At 41.6% G+C, this 15134-nt stretch overlaps 1 long non-coding RNA gene across 5 annotated transcripts in view; it reads right to left on the minus strand.

Moving 5' to 3' along the window:
* Nucleotides 1-15134, minus strand: part of LOC126547691 (uncharacterized) — a 31977-nt gene that overhangs the window by 1405 nt on the left and 15438 nt on the right. For 2 of the 5 annotated variants that reach the window (XR_007602757.3, XR_011890531.1), the window contains 2 exons: nt 11900-12040; nt 2115-2204 (listed from right to left, as the gene is read on the minus strand). This is a non-coding gene — a long non-coding RNA (uncharacterized lncRNA). Of the gene's footprint in view, nt 1-2114; nt 2205-11899; nt 12251-14732; nt 14850-15134 lie in introns of those variants that run through there. The other 3 variants (XR_011890537.1, XR_011890542.1, XR_011890530.1) reach the window with 3 other exon arrangements.

Raw genomic sequence — 15134 nt, forward strand, 5'->3', positions numbered from 1 at the left:
AATACCCCTGTCACACGGCAAATCTAATGTCATTTACAACGAATGACATTCGCTGATAATGCCATTTCTTTGGTGTCACACGGTAAAACGTAAGGACATTTTCGAAAATGACATTTACAAACAAATCAGTTCGCCAAACTCATTCGCATTCGTTTGGAACTGAATGTGTATCCTCGACACCACGAGTTTACCAGTGTTTCGCAAACAGTACGTGCTTCTTTTTTTGTTTTAACAAAAAAATCGCTATTATTCTATCCATTTTATTACCTAATTATTGCTTTAACGACATTGAAGTCCATCGCATAGGTAAATACAGAAAACTACTCTCCGTCCAGTGACCAGACAGCCATCTTTAGCTTTCGCTGCAGCAGTCGTGTTGGTTCTCACCGGAGCATCGGCCGCGGCCACTTCAATTGACTTGGCATAAAAGCGTGCGCGTTTTTTCCTGTGGCACGCGCCAAGAATGAGGATATTAGAAGCTCGCATGCACATCAGAAAGGCGATGACATGCAACTGCCCTTCTCGTACCACTTTAGCAGATGTAGCGGACGCGCCTATCGTTCTCTTCGCCCTGTTGCTTGCCTTAGCTCGACTCGACTTCGTTGGCAATGTCGACAAGTTAGTAATCGAACGCTACGGTTTGAAAGCAACGATCACATATTCTAGCGGAATTTAGCATACTGGAAAATAATTGTTGGACAAAAGTGGGTTTGAGGCGTGTCTTTTTTTTTTACTATCGTCATTGTCATCATTTTCAAATGACATTAGTTTTCACCGTGTGACAGGGGTATAAGCCTAATTATCGTGATCGTTTCAATCATGTTTCATTCACATAGCTGATTCATGAGCATTCAAAATATTTAGGTACCATATTTTCCAAACCATAGGTGCCACCATTTTCTTTTCATTTTCGTCCAAGCGTATTGTAGAACAGTGTAACTTATATATGCAAGACCAACATGAGACATTCTTTTTCTCCAGCAATGTACTTGCAGGTTATTTTGTCTGCTAGAATGTGCGGCTCATAAAATTTTTTTTTACTGAAGTTTAGTGCCCTGAAATGGGTAAGTACGACATTTTAGGATAAGTGTATAAACATGCACAATCGCATTTCACGATGCTGACCCAAGTTAAGATAGATGCATCTTATACAATGAGTTATATACACATATTTTTTCTTTGAAAGTTGTGAAAAGAGGGGGGGAAAGGGGGTGACTTGTACAACAGTTCAAATTATAGTCCAGAAAATATGGCACATGGTTTGTGAGCCCTACATATAGTAGAGTAAAATACAACTTGAGCTGATGAAAGTTTCACATGGAAAGCACATCTGCTGTGGATGACCTACAGTAGTGGCGAGAGGTCGCAGTTTCATCGATGTCTGTAATACTTGCACTTCAGTTTAGGCAAAATGGCAGACATAATTATGTACAATGCACCTTAAGTAATCCCAAGTGGAAATTATTCCAGCTTACTGCTATTTTGAGACATTGAATCCCACTAGGATCATAAGTCATACCAATACAGTTAACTGAAAGCCTGAAAAATAAAACAGAAAAAGAAAAAGCCACAGTCTGCTGCGTGGCCTACAGTGCACCAGGAGGCACTACACCTTCCTGCTTGGTACATGAAGTGATGCAAACAAGTATAAAATAACTAAAGTCGTTGCCTGCAATAAGAATAGCCATATAGGTCAAATATAGGCCACTGGCTGTGCCAAGGTAGTTGTTACCGCTGTGAAATTGGAGAACGGTTCCCTTTTTTCTCTCTCTCTCTGAACCCTTCAGGCATTGATACAATGTAGCAAAATGATAAACATGTTTATGATGTCATTAACTATAATGCCCTGCAGTCAGTAAAGGTGGCCTCAAATTATGTGGAAATTATGAATTTCAAATGCACTAACATGTGCTCCAAGTTCATTGCATGGTCTGGCATGAGTATTGCCTTGTATTTGGGATGTTGAAAACTCAACAACCACTCTTTATGTATTATAAAGCAGGGCAAAAGCGGTTTCTTACCAGCAATAGCAGCTCTTTCCGACTTGGACAGAAAAACACGACCCAGTTCAAAGTCGTGGCCTCTGTGCTTGAATTAGAAAACCACATACACACCTGTGTTGTCTTCAGTCACAGCCATTGCCGCAAAACATCTTTTTCCACACTTGACACTTGAAGGCCGCTTCAGCTTTTGTTTACTTGTAGCTGTGGAAAAAGATAACCGGGTAGTTTATTCTAACTTAAGCACTGGACTTCCAACACATGCTTAGTGGTGGTTCTACTACACCATTTACACCATTTAGCTACAATTCAACTTGCCTGAAACCTGGCTACGCGAACTGCGCAAAGGTGTGGTATTTTCACGCTTTCAGGGCAGCGCGGCGTTTCCAGCAGGGGTACGAGAAGACTTAAATATAAGAAACAAATAGTGAACGTGCAAGTAATTCAGTTTGAGATGGATCATCTACTAGACTTTTCAAATATTGAGTAATATTTGCAGTAATGCAATGGATTGCCCGAGGTCAAAGCATTGCATGCAGCATTTCAAGGGCACTTGGTTTGTCTCGAAACAAGAACAAATAAAACAAATCTGGGTTTTTACATGCCAATACCACGATCTGATTATCAGGCATGCCTCTCTCAGTATAAGTTTCGTCCTGGCTGTCAACACCAATCGAAGCAATTACTATATGCAATGCTAACAGGGTACGGTGACAAAAGCAGCATTCATAGCAAGCACAATGGCATGCGCTAAGACCCATTGACCACTGGAAGGCACACAGTTTGCATTGCATATATGTGTTCTTGCACGTGGTTAAGAACTGTATGACAATTTGTGATCTTTTAAGTACAGGAACTAACTTCTGTGCGCACTTGTGATAGTTGCTGACTTGTGAAAAGAGGGGGAGGTTACTTGTGCCAGGTTCAAATTATTGTCCGGAAAATATTGTATATGGTTTGTGAGCCCTGCATATAGTAGAATAATATACAAGTTAAAGTGATGAAAGCTTCACATGGAAAGCAGATCTGCTGTGATCTTGTGGACTCGTACAGCAGTGCTTCATCAGTTATCAAAAACTCGTACTAATGATCTCGGAAACAATTGCCAATCGTACCAATATATTAACACCAAGCTTCCTGTAACTGCTTGCAGCCCATATCACAATCACCAAAAGCTAATTTCATGGCACACTACCCTGACCATTGGCCCTAATCAGCACTGCTTCATCAGGTCGGTTGGGTATCAGTAACTAGAGCTACAGTTAGCTGATGAATCGACTCATATCTATTTGCAGTTGAATCGACTCATATCTATTTGCAGAGGCCAGCAAACCACCTTGTAACAATATTGAGTGCATGGAATGGTAGCAATGTTGTTTGTGTCCACCACTGCCATCTTTGCATCCATTTGTGCTATGGCACCTCCTTCTGGACGCTGTTCATAGCCTCGCGGCAGTCTCTTGTCGAGCTTCTTGCATTGTTATCGGGTGTAATACACTTGTGCATATGCCATAGTGCATATGAAAGCACATGTGTCATTTGCAATGCACATAAGACATTCACCTTCACTTCTTTTGTTATGTGTGACAGAGCAAATTGTTCTAGTGCAGTTGTAATTTCTTGCCTCTCCGACGCCTAGGCACACAGCTGCTTTCATTAGCCCACAAAATTTTTATTTATTTACAAAGGCTTTCTACCTACTCAAATGAAAGTACTTGCAACATACTGGCATGGTAGTAATTGGCTGGTTCTGGGTGTTAAAATTTTCTTAAATGTGTAAGCGTTTCTATGCTTACCAAACGTCCATCACGCAAGATAAAAATGTGGGCCGATCCCAGAGATAGTGCAATACTGGGCCGACCCACGGCGGAGGTGAACAGCCTTCAAGCACCCAACAAAGTGAAAAGTGCATACAATATAGATAGAGCATGCAGCAGCGAGTGGCTTTACCTTTGTTCTGCCTGTCGCTACCACGAGATCGAAGCAGCGCTCGCAAATCTCTCAGCACACACCGCACCCTGCACCTTTCGCAGATCGCTTTCAAGATATGGGCCCGCTCTTCAAGGCAAAGCGATGAGAACACGGAGTTCAAGATATGGTCCACGCGGCGCATAATGGTTTGACGTGGATGGATAAGGCACTAAAGAGCAGTATCAGTTTATAATGATCAGAACGTCATCAGCACACCTGGCGCCGCCGTCTGCAGCAGTCCGTGTTGCTGCGACGCTGCTGTTTATACCGGTCATATTAACTTCCATAACACTCTTTTTTGTTGAAGTACCCTAAAGAGCCCAGGAGGCATAGGGGTGGGGGATGTTACGATTGGCCAGCGGGGATAGTGACCTTCACTGCAATGAATCGCTTCGTGAAACCAACAACACGCCCCCTTCGAATAGCCCTTCGGAGCCAGTAAGGCTAGACCGTTTGGCGGACAGGATTGTTAGCTGGTTCGCTGTCACCTTCAGGGACCAATTGGAGCAAGAAAACTCCTGGAAATGTTTGTTCTATGGCATTCCCCCATGTACTCTGGTAATAGTCACGGTCATGACAGATTCAGCAGCTAACTGCAGAGTCAGCTCAGGAACCAAGACATGCCAGCTTGAGTCAAGCGTGACAACACCTGTCTATGAGGCCTCACTGGTTTTGGTGTGTTCAGTAAAACAAAAGTGCAAGAGAGTGTGTGAACCTTCGCCCTCAAAGGCGGGTACTTCGACGACTTTGGACGCTTTGATTGGATGAAGGTTGGATGGCAGCTTTCCCTGGCCTAAAGATCTAGTAAGGATAGACAGTGTTTAAGCAGACATTTTCGGCTGTTCAGTGTGCATTTCAGTCATGCTAGACTGATCAGATGTAATGTTCTCCACCCTTAATGTAGATATTGTAGATAAATCCCCTACTCCTCATTCCTCCCTTCAACAACATCCTTAGCATGAATGAGTCGGACAATGGTATGGGCCAGGTACCCTTTTCATGGCAGACACCATCTCTTACAGGGATTACAATGAAAGGAGCAAAACATACCAAAAGTACGCAACTAAACAAGAAATATGAATTGGAACAACATGAATTAGTGCAAAAAAACGACTTATTACAGGGTATATACAATGTATGAAAAAACATAGTAATGACAAGGTTCCTAAAGTACTTGACTTATCACAATGAGCTGTTTTACATTACAAAACAATGGAAAAAAATTTAAGTATACATTACTAAACAGGAAAGCAAAATTGCATATTAAATAAGAACATCAAGAAATGCAACTGGAACGGAACAGCAAGGTAAGAGGTAGTCCAGATTTCTAGGAACAACTTCAAATTGTGTACAAATGAGTCGTGACAAATAGCGAGGAGAAGAGGTGAGTGGAAAAACGGATTAGTGTGGGTGAAGATGGGTGCGATTTTAAGTTGGTGATCAAGCCGTCAAGACACATGTCACGAGCTAGTCTGATATTTAGAGTCGCGTGGGACAACCGACTGGAGTAAAGTTTATGAAAGAAGGACAATAGTGTCGGAAGCCTGCGTATATTTAGAGGAGCTAAATTAATCTAATATTTGATTTCCGTAACTAGATGTATGCGAGTAGTTTCTTGTGATGAAGCGAGCAACATTATTTTGCAGAGACTCTAGTTTGTGTTCGAGGTAGGCCTCATGTGTGGATTCCAAATTAAGAAGGCATATTCGATTTTAGAGCATACTAAGGTGGTGTAAGCCAGAAATTTGGTCTCGGAGTTAGCCGAGTGCAAATAGTGCCTTATGAAGCCAAGTGATCTGGTTGCTTTAGTAGAGTGTTCTAGTTTGCCGTTTTTACACTCGGCTAAGCAGCTGAGCAGAGCGAAAGCGTGAATGCACATGCGCCCTCCACTTAGCTGCAAGCAGGCTGGTGGAGTCAGAAACACGGTCCGCTTACAAGCTGCCTGAGCAGAAGGTTGCTGCCATTTTTTTCTAGCAAGGGTGGTCGATGCACACACCCACTCTGGCACGTGCATCGAGGCACCTTGCCTGCCTTGCTCTTTACAAGAAAGATTTGCACAGACGAAGACTTATGTCTGCTAGAAGGTGCGCATGCTGACCCATTTGAAAACCTCGCAGCGCGGGAGTATGTGATGCATGCTGTGCAACATGTTGGCATCAGAAAGGATCAGATTGGATGCAAAATGCAAGCTCGCTGGCTATCACGTGGCATCCCAAGATGGGGCTTTATTTTCCACTGGATAAAATGGACCAGTAATGCATTACAAGTTCACGTTTAGATGCTTTATGGACAAATAAGCTATATGTATTCATTTTACTTATAAAAGTTTTACTTATAGGTGCTTTTATTTTGTTTCATTACCCTGAATTCGGCCAGAAGGCGCTGCAAATACGAAAGGAACATCAAGCGGAAAGCCAGAGAGGCCGAGATAATCTCGTGGCTGGCGGCAATGGAAAATAAACCTGCTATGAGTAACTACTGAAGAGAAAATAACAATATCGGGAAAGAAACAATCTATTATAACTCAAAGGGAAGCTCATTACTTTCTGAAATGAGCTCGGGATGCCTTAGAACACGCACTTATACAGCAAGATATAAGAAGGAAGAAGCATGTGCTTGCTGCGGTAAAGCTAGGGAAACAATAGAGCATGCTTTACTAGAATGTGAAATATCTCCCCAGCAGTAGATTTAGGCACCACTGGCCTATATACCATTAATAAAATATATCCAGAGAGGGAGATTAAGATGGACTGCAATGATTGTAATGGCATCATTGGAATCAGACATATACTGGCGGGGTGTCCCGCGACTCTCCCCAAACTCGTTGAAGAATGGACACAGTGAGAGAAAAGGATTCAAAGCCCATTGTTTCAGGACCAACTAAGGGCAGTCCAGGGGGCCCATGATGTCGCTGAAAGGCTTGGCCTGACAGTGCCAACGTGGGAGCGGCCCGCCTTGGCTTGAGAAGTCTAGCCTCCGGACATTACAATAAAAGTTTTCACACACATACACCACTGGCCTGCTTGAAGCCCTTGGGTTCAGCAAGAGCAGAGGGAAAGTAAAAATGTATGCAGTAAAGATTGGTAAGCAACGAATGGAAGATTGGTGGACAAAAAGTAGGGAAACGTCAAACAACAGAGGCTTGCAAAGACAAAGTTCAGAAAGTTTGGTTATGGGGAGTCATCGTGGGTTTCTTTCTTTGTTAACATAGGTAGAACATTAGGCAATACAAGAGCTTCATGGCGCAACCCACACATCTTTCCAAAGGGGACACTCGTAGCACCTATCCATCCGTTCCTCTGCTCCGCTAGGCTAGACATACAACTAAAACATGCAATCACCCACCACTCCACCATGTGGCTTAGCGGGGCAACTTGGAGCGGGGTGGACCGTAATGACACTAAACTAAAACACTAGTGAAAATCACATCTACGCAAATGTTCCATGACAGATCGGATGACAAATGAACACCCAGATATTGTGAATACCGAGGCTACGGGCATGTTTTATAATTATGCAATTGCATAACACGGGTTTAGCTGTAGTCCCGAATCTGGTAGCTTTTGTTATATTAATGTTGATTTCCGCTTGCTTACTGCCCCACTTACGGAGATTGTCTAAGTAAGATGGAAGGTAGCAGGTGTCCTCAGGGTTAGTAGATCACGCAATCATCAGCAAATAGTCTATGAAATGCCTACCATTACTAATATAGTTCTAATATATATCTATATATATCTATGTTCTAATATATCTAAAAACAACATAGGCCTGAGCATGGAACCTTGCGGTACTCCAGATTTGACATGATTTAATGGAGACAAATGGTCATTGATGAAAACTGATTGCTACCGGTTAGTTAAAAAGATGGTAGTCCACCTAGTTATCCTCACATATTAAGCTCTGTCAGTTTATGAATAAGCCAGAATTGAGGAACCTTGTCAAAAGCCTTCGCGAAGTCTAGAGATATTACATCGATTCGATAAAAAGAATGAGTGGAGTTATGCAAGTCATTAATTCAAATCAATCGTGTAAAAGTCCATGCCGACTGATAAAGAAAAAGTTATGTTCTGTAAGAAACTTCATTAGAGCAGATGAAATGATGTGTTCGAGAAGTTTGCAGCACATGCTGGTTACAGAAATTGGTCTGTAATTTGATGGGTTAGACGAATCACCATATTTAAATATGAGAATTATGCAAGCTGCCTTCCAATCATTTGGGACGCATCCCGTGTCAATACATTGCTGAAAAAGCTTGGCTAAAATGCGACATATTGCAGGTTTGGATATCTTAAGAAGTTTAGGGCAGATGCCATCACGACCAGGAGCAGAGTTAGTTGGAAGACAATCGATACAGGACTGTACTACTTCAGAAGCAATATTAATGTTGTGCATGCTTGAATGCAACATAGGGGCCTGAAAGCTACTAGGTACAGGAGTCTCATCCGTGAAAACGGATGAAAAAACACTTGTTGAATTCAATAGCAACACGTGCCAGAGAAAGAATGTTACCATCCTTAGATAACGGTACCGTCAAGTTCGATAATTTGGGTTTCCTAAATTTTTGTGTCATTGCTAAGCATGTCTGAAATGTCATGGTTGAAAAATTTATATTTGGCTGTTGTTGTTATGGTCCTGCATAAGTGTGCGTGCTCACGATAGGGCCTCCAATCTTCCACAGATGCTCATAGTTCAGCTCTGCAATATATAGGTTTCACATGCGTCGCAAACCAAGTGCTTTCTGTGCAGGCCGTTATTTTGAATTTTGGAATATGCTTTTCTTTTTAAGTGTGATCAGCCCATTATGAAGAAAAACCCAGTTTGTGTTTATGTTGCAATGAGGGAATGACTGCAAGAAGCCGACAGAAAAGGTGGAAAGGTCACTAACAAGCCCGCTGACATTCACGCGGGTGTAATCAAATATTAATTTCTTTCTATTTTCATGTTTCTTTAGGGCACCTATGAATTCACAATGCAAGATATTGTGGCCACTGATACCATCCAATACATTTTCCGTAACATTATTTGGTTCTGTGGCTAGTATGAGGTCAGAGTGAATCACCATGAGTGGGAACAGAAACAATTTGATGCAAATTGAAAGTTGAGAGCATGTCAGGAAAATATTGGCATTGACGTTTTTCTTGTGCCATACAGGGGTCGGCATCAATGCCATTCAATATTGGGATAGTCGAAATCGCCGACATAAAATATTGGTGATGTCGGGTACTTATTCTGGACAAAACTTAAAGACTTGTTTAGATAATCCGGAAAGTAGTGGGATGAATCAAGTGGACGATAGCAGACTCCAATGACAGAGGTAGAATGTGTGGGCAGACAGAGAGCAACCCTTAAAATTTTGAGGCAGGAATTAGTTTCAATAACGCAAGCTTCCAAACTAGATTTTACTGCGATTAACACACCGCCACCTCTCGATTCAATTTTATGTTTTCTAAGTAATGAAAACTGACGAGACAAGGACGATCCAAAATGTCGAATGACAACCAGGTTTCGGTGCCTAGAACGTCTACTGAACAGGATTCAAGATAAGAACAGAGGTGATCTTGCTTACGAAATAAGCTGCGGAAGTTTGACACAAGAATTGACACACATGCATCACAGCGTTCATTTTTTACATCACTGGGTTTTCACGACGACGTGACGTTTCGGGAGGGCACTGACTTCATTAGTGGTATGGTCAAAGACAAATCGTGTTGTTTAGTAGAAGCTTGTCAAACAGAAGTTTGAACCTTTCAGCGGGCTTCTGTTTGGAACGTCCGAAATCTCGGAGTTTCTGGACTGCATCCTCATTGAAAAATCCTTATCAATCCACATGAGACGATTCAAACCTTTTTTAGTTTAAATGCATTTTTCAGTATGTGTTTTCTTTTTTAAGTTTAGGAATTTCACAATTATCAGCCAAGTATGGCCTTGTCTTTTTTGTCCTATTCTATGGGCACGTTCAATTTCATCAGCTGCAATGCCTAAATATTTAGAAACTAACTCAGTTACAAGCCCTTCCTTTTCCTGCCACGTCTCTGAGTCTTGCTCAATGACTGCTTTAAAGATAAGGTTGTTGTGACGCAATCTGTTACTGAGGTCGTCTACCACCAAACTTGTGTTGCAATTGTTCTGATTTTATGCTTTCCAGTTTGTCCTGGGTGTCAAGCATATGAATTACCTCGTGATGCCAGAGGTTCCTTCCATTTAGGAAAGAAGTTCAGTAACATTCGTTTGGACGTCTTTTACTTTCCCTAGGATGTCTTTCTGAAATTTTCCATTACAGGCTGCCGTATCCTTGAAAATGAGTTGATAATGACATTGGGCTGCGTGGAGATGAGCAAGCGGTACAATGCTTAAGCTTACTTAAGTCCCAGAGGAGTTTCTGCATGAATTTTTCAATTGTTTATGAAGGTTTCTTACCTAATCAAAGAAAAGTGTTTGCAACATACTGACGTGGTACTAATTGGCTGCTGCTGGCTGTTGGCCTTGGTGTCTTCCTTTGCTGTTGAGCAGCATTTAGTGAGTGCACAGTAATAATGAGCTGCACCAAATGGCTACACATTACTGCTGTACTACTCGAACTATTCCAAAAGGGCCAATTTTTCTGCTCCAAAATGCACCATGACTACTTATTTCCTAGCCCAAATTCTTAACTGGCTAGGCCCCCGCTGCATGCTGACACACCACCCACTGTGGGTGTGGGCTGTATTAGCAAAGTCTCAGTAAGACAAAAATAACTGTGGCACTGTTCTTTTTGAGCTTTGTTATTTAATGAAAAGGCTTTGAATTCAGGCCACCAGTGCCACTATAAAGTATTCCTATTCCAGCCGCACTACTTGTTAGAGCTGCATGCCACCTGCATTACTAGCTGGGCCAGTCACTTGAAATCGGTGGACTATAAGGTTAGAGTAGAACCAAACAGAAGACATTTTTTTTATATACTGGCTTTGGACGTCCCCAAATTTTTGGGATGGGCCTGCTATAAATTTTACGTATTCATAACATGGGAAGGTTATGACGACATGTAACCCAGGCAGGCAATGCTTGTGGAAACAAACTTTAAACTTTGCCACTCCGACAGTGGTGAATAGAGTGATCTGTTGTCATGTTGAGCAGTACTACTTGCATCTGACCGCTGGATGTATTGTGTCACTGTTCATTATTTATTACATGTGCTTATAACATGTGCTCCAAAAAGATGTTCCAATCATTGGTGCAATCTACTAATACCAGCTACTTTCGCAATGTCTCTGTAGGTATCTCTTTAAATCCTTTTATGTCTAACACGATACACAAGGACTCCCCTGCAATCACTGACACAGAAATAGTACAGTGTAGTTCTAAAACAAATGTGCTTAACTCATATTGGTGACAACAAATAGTTTAACATTGGTGCTGTCATAGGTCTGGTTTGCGATTACAGCCGATGTCTTGTGGTTGATTATAGGAGTTCTTTAACAGCAAGGTCCAGCATTACTAGAGCTTTGTTTAAAGGGCAGCCACTTGGACAGTGGTACGCTTGGACTCGGGTGTAAGTAGTTTAATATTGATGCATAGGCTTTGAGGTGACCAGGGTCAGGCTAGTGTATACAATTTTTATCCTGTTCTATTTTCTTTCGCATTACTTGCACTTCATTCAGTGTTACTGCATAGATGGTGTGTTGAATGATAGGAAGGAAATAGAATCATATGTATAATCTTGGCCAAGATGGCCTTGGAGTATGTTTAAGCCCAACTTTAGGCACACATGATTCCCAGCTTGGGTGAGCATACCGAGATAACTGTCCAGGTTGAGGTTCATTCCGATATGCTGTTAACGCTTCTTTGAGTAATCGTATAAACATGAGTGAACAAAAATCTCTGTGGTTTTTAAAAACCCATCAAAGCCAGAGACTCAGACTGGTGGTCATGATATGGGCATTTCACGATACCTTGTGAAGCATAACTTCCAGACCGGTGACAGACGAAGTAGAAATGCTTCTTTTTCAGGTGGCCACAAGTCTCTGTACCTGTCCTTGCAATGAAGTGACTGCGTGTGTCTTTCTCCACCTTTTCCTTCTATGACTTGAAAGCTGATCAGGATAATAAAATAAAGCAAATGTTACATGTATGCAGTGTGTCAAGGGGAATCAGTTTATTGTAAGCCCACGTTGGCTGTGCAGAATATCTTATGGGGTAATTTAGAAGAAGAAAGAAGATTAAGTACCCTGGACACTTGTATGTTCAGTCTGCATTTCAGGGTGTGTAATGCACAGAACTAGCGTTACAAAGTTGAATCGTAGACATGTGGAACTCGGTAGTTATGAAGAAGAGCTTCAGTGACATCTTTTCTCTTTTCCTGATGAGGATCAAGCATTTGTTTTTCTCAGGGCAAAATTTTAGAGCGAAGCATAATGGAATTGAAGAAAAAGAAGATATAAAAAAGTGACAAGAATGATGTTGCTTCTTGTACATTTTTAAACTATGCTTTGTTTGAGTACATTTTGCAGCTTTCATACAGAGATCAAACTCCTGCGAAGACAGTATGTATAGAAACTGTAAGCTAATTTGCTTTATTAATTTGAGGTTGACACTGTGACATGGCGTCTAATTATAGCAGCACAAAGTGACTGCCATCAAAATTTTTTTCGTGAGCAACGCCAGAACTGCATGAAATGACAACTGAAAATGACAACTCTATATCTTACAAATTTCCGTTCTGAACGAGAAAGAAAATACAGAGAATCATACCTTATCTATAAGTTCAAGGCATTGCAACAAATAGGCATAAACATTTCAAAAGGAGCTTTATAATCTATCCGCTATGCTAAATTTCAAGCTATAGGCAACAACACTTAGTTTGGTTTCTTGGCGTATCCTTCTTTTTTTCTTTCCTCTTCTTTTTCTCAGCCGGCGTGTCAGATGCCGTTGACATGCCGGCTAATATGCGTGCGTTGGCACGTGGTTGACACCGTTTTCCCCATGTTTTAACTGAACAATTAGTAGATTTAAATTTTTTGCACATTGGGGATTCAGGAAATATAAAACTTCGACAGGAGCTATCATTAGAACTAGTGTACCGTACTTCTAGCATTTCTTTAATCAAACAATGCAAAATTTGCGCTTTGGTTGACTCAGCTTTTACTTATTGTGTTAAGATTGATATGAAGTGCTACTTTGTTTTTCTGCTGTGTGTACATGTTTTTAGACGCAATCCTTTCCATTGTATGGAGTTCTCGCTCACACAAAGCCATGTACTCGATTGCAGATCGACCTTAGGCAGAAGTGCAATCTCATACCTGTGCACTTGCCTCTATTCATTAGTGTGCAATACCGCGCAAGCCTGTGCATAACTATACGACGACTGTAAAGCATATGAAACCTCCAGCACCAGTTTAAGGCACAAGATTAGACCAGATTTCTTGAACAGAAAAGCTGATTTAACACATTATTAATGTACAAGGAGGCTTGTCCATGCTACCTAACCTGACAACTATTGCTTCTAGACCCTAAAGAATGCAGTAAAAAAAAAAGTAGGTGCTTGCTGCAATGGGGAGAAACATTTTTCCTGTACCATACTATAGGTGCTTACCCATTTCCAAGATTGCAAAGCGAGTGCTTTCCTGCATGGCATGGCCACCACTATGGCTAATATTCATGCTACCAAATCTGCATATAGTGTATCGCATGGTTTACCTTACAGAAGTTGGGAAGTAGAAGCAGGGTTCATACTTTGTATATTTGTTTTCTTTCTTTCGTTAGTTAAAGTAAAAATAGCAAATCATTAACTTCATTCATGCTCCTCCAGTCACTTTTCTTTTATAGAATGTATTCTAGGGTTTTATGCGCTAAAACCACGATTTGATTATGAGGCATGCCATAGTGGGGCAGTCCGGATTAATTTTGACCACGAGGGGATCTTTAAAGGGACACTAAAGCGAAACAATAAATCAGTTTAGACTAATGAAGCATTGTTTAAGACCCCTGCAGGCAGTGATTTCAAAAAAATAGTTTGATTATTAGATGAGAAAATGAAGGTCCAAGTAACAGTATTTGAATTTCGCGCCGAAACCCCAGCGCCGGTACATTAGCGTGACGTCAGGGATTCCAAAGTATGTTTTCACATTTGGGCCGCGTTGGCTGAATAAAGGTTCCTGAAACTTGCCATGTTTAATATTTGGTTCCTTTAGAACTCAATATAGTCAATCTGTACCGCTATATATATAATTAGTAGGCCCTAGAAGATGCCATCAAAATCCACGACGTCACAGCCCCCAGGTGCGGGAACTCAAGTAGGCGTCGCCACCCGTATTTCGTTCTTGCGCTTTTTCTGGCTTACCAAACATCTTATCATTGTAACAGTGGTGTTTTTGGTGTTGTAGAACGGTAATTTACTGATGCAGAAGAAATAATTTTTCACTTTAGTGTCCCTTTAACGTGCCACACAGGCGTTTCTTGCATTTCGCTCCCATCTAAATGCGGCCGCCGCGGCGGGTACATTTTTTTAAAACTTAAATATGTGATTCCTAAAAAAGATCCATCAGCAATGATTCTGCGTTGCTTCGATTCAAAACAGCAATGATAAGCATGCAATTTAATGTATGATGGTATAAGTTGCAGCTAGTGCATGGTCAGATAAAATGTTAAGCATGAAAGCACCATAAATGAGCACATTTCAAGCAATAAGTGAACAAGTGAATCGTTCACTCTGCAAGCCCGTAATGCAAAAATAACAGGTGGAGCGGTAATCACGCGTTGCTTTGAGAGAATAAGCAAGTGTCTTACCTGGCATTGTCAGAAAGTGATACCTCTCATATTCCGGCTCGAAGAAATGCACGCTGATATGGCGGTACTCCAGTTCTTTCAAAGTCAGGGCTACTTCACACTCGTCGCAGTTGTACTTCGGGTGAGTGATTTTGTGCATAAGTTTTATGTGCCTCTGCAGACTGCGATTGTTCGCTAACCGCCGGTCGCAGTACTGACATTCAAAGGAAGCAACTTTCGCCATTGCGAGACCGCGAAGAGAAGCATGGGGTTTCCTAAAAACCGATTACGTAACTATGCTCAGTGCGTGCAAGTGGGCCTTTTATATCTGCGGGTGCTCTGACCATGGAGTAAAGAAAAAGCTGAGAGATGCTGACGTCACTCTTTGCGAAGCATGAGTGACGTCGGAAGGCATGGCAGATA

Source organism: Dermacentor andersoni, chromosome 1 (assembly GCF_023375885.2).
Source record: "Dermacentor andersoni chromosome 1, qqDerAnde1_hic_scaffold, whole genome shotgun sequence".
NCBI lineage: Eukaryota > Metazoa > Arthropoda > Arachnida > Ixodida > Ixodidae > Dermacentor > Dermacentor andersoni.